Genomic DNA, 5,558 nt, shown 5'->3' with positions numbered 1-5,558 from the left:
TTTTATCTTGAAGTGGCAAAGAGTGTTTCTACGGATTTCAGCATAGATTTCTACATAGATTTCTGTTGTTTCAGAAATGTTCTGTAGAACCTCATCCACCATCCTGAATGTCATCAGAAGGGTAATTCATTTAGCCTCTTGCAAAACTGGTCTTTAAAGATTAAACATCAGTTATCTACTCATCCACATTGTTAAAATGCAGCAATTCTACCCCAAATGTGGATGATAAGTCCAAGTAAATTACAATAAACTAACATGGGTCATGTCTATTTTCTTCTCACCAATATGCTTAAAAAAGCAAAAAATGTTGGCCAAAGAGAGCAACCTTGGTGTACGTATATATGGTGCTATAGCTATTTATCACTGTTGTATTTTCAAAATATTGAATGTACATATCACTGCAGAATTTTTCTCTGCTATATGTAAGATTCTTCTAGTAATGATATTATGGTGCAAAAGTCTGAATGTGCTAATCAAATAAAAGTATACAGTACCTCATTCCTTCAAGTGTGTTTATTGACTTTGTTAGGCCCATCACAGATATTTTCCCCTACCTCTCAGCCCACACATCAGACTGCAGTGTTTGATCTGTAGCTTTTGGTCTGAAGAAGCTGCAGAATGCTTTTTCTGTGGTCCCACCATCCATATTTCCCAATACTGAAACACACTTTAGTGGAATACCTACAGGACGGTTTTACTAACATCAGTGCAATAGCTGGAGTCTGATAGCTATAAAATGGACATATTTCTACATTCATTACATTTGAAACTTTAGGTGACCTGTATAGTTGTCCCTTGTTCTTTTATTTTTTTATTTTGAACTTTTTTTTAAAAAAAGTGCAAGAATACAAAAACTAACCAGTACAAAAGGGCTGTGAAATACTAAAAACGATAGTTTTAGCCCTCAGGTTATCAGATTGGGGAAGACTGCAGTATATAGCCAAATTCGATTCACTATCTCCTGTTGGGTACAGAATCAGCCTTCCATCCTTACTGATTAGATTCTGGAATTTCAGGTGAAAAGAGGCTATATCAGAAAAGCAACTTTAAAAGTGTCATCAATTCAACCAATTGCATTGTAATGGGAATTGGATTTAATTCTTTCCCTTGAGCAACTGGTCATGCTCTCTAAAGATATTCAGCTGCGGAAATAATACCATATACGCTCTTGCAAAGAAGTAAGAATTGTCACCTCCTTTTACTGAACCCTGATTCCAATGTTTTAAGTACTTTGAGATAACAGTGGCTGGCAGTTTGGTGCAAAGTACACAGAGCATTTACATTGTGTGCTTAAAGGACACAGTAAGAAAAGGCTCTCCTTATAGCCACTGGGATTCCTCACAGGGTTGACCATGTTCTTTGAAGACAACTTAAGATATGGTAGGTGTCTTTTTCTTGGGGTATATTCCTCTTAATGTCAAACAGCAGTGGTGGAGGGAGTGTTTGCAAGGGTTGCCAATCAGTTTCTTTACTTTTCACAAGAACAATTGGCCACCACAAGGAATTATCATTACCATGTCATTTAATACTAATAATAAAACTATAATAAATGTTGAACCTATCCATTAGTGAATGCATCATAATTATTCAGAAAGCAAATGCTGAAATAAGTTTTGTATGATACAGGCAATTATTGTGCTGGCTAGATGAGCATTTTCACAGCATACTAACCATATGTTTTCAGCAGTTGTACTGGTACTGAGAATTTACTGAACTAGTTTAGAAAAAAATATGGAGTGCATCTTTTAATTCCTTCAACTGACAATACCCTTTTGTCTGATCAGAGAAAAAGGAACTGCAGCAATTCTTTTAGTTTGCCCTTAAGCTTAGCACAAGAAAAAAAAAACATCTTAATGAATATGCTAAACATAAGAAGGTTCGATGTAATGCAGGTGTGTCTGACCTGCGGTCCATAGGCCACATGTGGCCCTGAATGGGTAATGTGGCCCAAGATTGTAAACCTTTAACATTGTTATGTGATTTTTGGCAATAGTTACTATATTACACATTTTGTATAAGGCTCAAAAGTATTCCTCTTCACTCAAGGCAGCCCAGGCAAGACAAAAGGTTGGACATGACAGTGAAGTGATTAAGGCAACAGGCTAGTAACCAAGAGATTGAGTTCTAGTCCCACCTTAAGCACAAAGTCAGTTAGGTGACTGGGCCAGTCACTCTAGGAAGCAGGCAATGGCAAACTATGTCCAAAATCTTGCCAAGAAAACTACAAGGACTACATCAGGTAGTGACCAGGCAACAACGATTCAAAAATCACACATACGCAAGCACCAGCAAGACTACAGTATCAGTACGTATCTTGTAAATTTGTTTCTGGTGCTAATTAACTTTGAAATCGAAAACAAACTCTAGAACATAGTTCTAGAAGAACATATGTGCATTACAGTCTCATCTTCCTATGTATCAGGACAGCTGAATACCAAATAACATCACTCATCAATATTTCATTATTTTAAAAGCTGTGCAGTTGCAAAAAGCTTAGAACAGCCTTCCTTAATTCCCTAATGTCCTACATATGGATTTCAACCAGCAGAGCTCTAAGGAAAGGATAATGATGATTGGAAATTTTGGGAGTTGAAGTCCACTCTTGTGGAGAAGTCCTGAGTTGAAGAAAGTAGGCTTGGAAGTAGGCTTGATCAGTTAGGATTCCAGGCAAAAAAGTTACTCAAGCAGTCTTTGGACTGGAGTCTTTGGTGCTCCCTGAGCTTGGTAGTTTGCTTGCAAACATTTCATTGCCTGATTAGTTAGGTAAAATCATCAGTGCTACCGAGTGTGGACTTTTCTCAGTTTATAAACAGTAGCTTGTCCAGCCAGTGATGGTGGGTGTGTGGTTTTCTTCTTGTAGTTTCCTTGATTAAGTTGTTTTCCGCTTGATTGTTGTCTGGCATTAGTCCTTGTTTATCTGGAGGAGGAGTTTATGCTGGAGAATATGTTATGGTCTTTTGTTTTTAGTTTTTTTTACTGTCTGTTTTGAATGGTGTGTAAAGTGGTTTATCTTTGTGTCTGGCTTTAAAGAGCTTTCAGAGGAATTCTCTGTCAATGGTACCTTCAGGCCCAAACTGGTTCAAATCACAAGGATAGCAAGCAGGTTTCAAAATTGTCCATTAGCAGTGGATTAGTGATTCAGCAAATTGTGCAAAGTCAGGTCACTTAATTGCCATAATCCAGATGTCCCTGTTCTGTTGAAATATATTTCTATTTTACCTAGTAATTATTTGTAATTTTGAATTTATGAAAATTTTAGGGCATGTCAAATTTTTCAACTTTCAATTTCCAAACATTAGGGGTGCTCAAAAGTTGTGACATGCCTTGGGGATAAAGATATTTTGGTTACTTTAATATAATTTGAAGGGCTTGGTAAGTACGATAACTACATAAATATAACTTTTTAACACTTTGTTTCATTGCATAAGCTTAATAATTTTCTACGGAAATTTGTGTTGCTTTTTGTCCTCTTTTTGGTGATGCTTGTATAGCAGCCCTACAAATTTGTGAGCCCAGCTACTTTCAAGCAAATCATAATACTATATATGCAAAAAGATAGCCATCACACTATTCCCTTTAGGGTCAGCAACAATATGCATAGAAAAGAAGACCAGAAAAAAATGTGACCTAAAAAGAGAGACGTAGTTTTATTTTAGTTAACACCACCATTCATTATTTTTCTCTATTATTTTCTATCTTTGTAAACCATCCTTTTTTCTATCATATCCATATACTATTTCACTAATTCTCTTTTATTCTTTACATTTATGTCTCTTTGTTTGAGGTTCTCTCAATTCCATCATCACAATTTTCTTGGCCTGCCTTTTCTTCTCAATCTATTAATTCTTTGTATATTTGTTTCATGAATAAATACCCATTTATTATCTTTGTATGCTCAAACCACCTGAGCATATTTCTTTTATCAGTCACACTTGTATATTCAATTCACATTAATTCAATACTTATTTATTTTTGATCCTCTCGTTTCATTATGCATATTTCTGATGTATCTGATGCCCTGCATTCATCTTACTTTTGTTTGTCCTGACATACCCGGATTTCATTTTCATAAAACAAAACGAGCAGAGCACATCTTACATACAGCTACTGTGTTTTCCCGAAAATAAGATCCTGTCTTATATTTTTTTGAACCCCAAAATAAGTGCTTGGCCTTATTTTCAGGGAGATCTTATTATTTTGAGGCACGTGAAACAAGATGGGACTCCTCTTGCTGTCTTACCTGTTTTCCAGCTCTGCATTTAAATATTTTCGGGGAGGGCTTATTTTCGGGGGGAGGCTTATTTTAGCGCATGCGCTCAAAAGCCCGATTGGGCTTATTATCAGGGGATTTCTTATTTTCAGGGAAACAGGGTATTATCATTTCAACAAGTACTCTTTCATCACAACAGTCTGCATGTCAACAAGTACTCCCTTTCTACCAGCATGTGAACATCTCTCCATCCATTTCCCCATCTTTGATAAACATTTTACTAAGCCACTAAATTCACCTTTTGCCCTAGAGTTTTTGTGAATAACTAGCAATCATTTATTCTATTTCATTGTTAATCATATCTCCTTGGTCTTTGACACATCCATTTTCAGAGCCATACTTTTTATTGCAATCTTTAAATCAGCAAAAATACAGCAACAGTTCTCATTTCAGGCACTTTTGAATGGATGGGTGAACAAAAGCAATGCCAGGCAAATTTTCTGCTGTGAACAAAAGCAATGCCAGGCAAATTTTCTGCTTCATATAAAGTCACAGTAGGTTTTCAAATTTTGCTGTCACTGCTTCTATCAATCATGCTAGCTGGGGAATTCTGGGAATTGAAGTCCATGCATTTTAAAGTTGGCGAGTTTAGAAAGCACTAAATTAAACCATTCTGGAGAGCTGGCCGGCCTGTTTCTTAAAGACCTCCAGAGATTTCCCCATCCCCTGCCAGGTAATGGAAATGTAAAACGGTTGGAATCTTGTTTATTGTGCAAACAATGAAACTTTTTCAGGAACACAAAAATAGGTAACAATAGAAACGGAAAAAAGAAGGGGGGGGAGGCTATTTTGGGTCAGAACAATAATCAAGGTACCCCTCCCCTCCCCGCTGCAGATATATATATTTTTCCTGGAAAATAATTCCAATGAGCATCCAGACCAGCAGCTCCAAAAAATAGTAAAGAAAAGAAAAAAAATCGAGGTTTTCAAAAAGATTGAAAGATAAAAGATGGAGATTGTCTGGAAAGAAACCTCCATCTCTTCTACACCAGCAAAAAAAAAAAAAAGCAACGGTAATGTAATCTAAAACAGTATAAACGGGAGGCGGTTTCCCTGCTTGCCTCCAACGCACAGAGTGGTGCAAAGCACAACCTTCCCTGCCTCTCCACTTCCGCCCTTTGTCGCCCTGCCCGAGATGGGCTGCCAGTCTTCCTTTCCGGCCTGAAGCGTTGCCTTCGATCATTGGCTTGCAAGGCCCATGACGTCACGTCCCGCCTGTTTCCCGTCGTTTCCGCCTTTCTCCTGGCAGCTACGTTAGAGCTCTCTCCAGCCCGCGAATGCAGACGAG

Source organism: Pituophis catenifer, unplaced genomic scaffold (genome assembly GCF_029215685.1).
Source record: "Pituophis catenifer annectens isolate HBS135680 unplaced genomic scaffold, rPitCat1.0.hap2 SCAF_2, whole genome shotgun sequence".
NCBI classification, from domain to species: Eukaryota; Metazoa; Chordata; class Lepidosauria; order Squamata; family Colubridae; genus Pituophis; species Pituophis catenifer.
Note: the sequence above shows the minus strand (reverse complement) of the source record.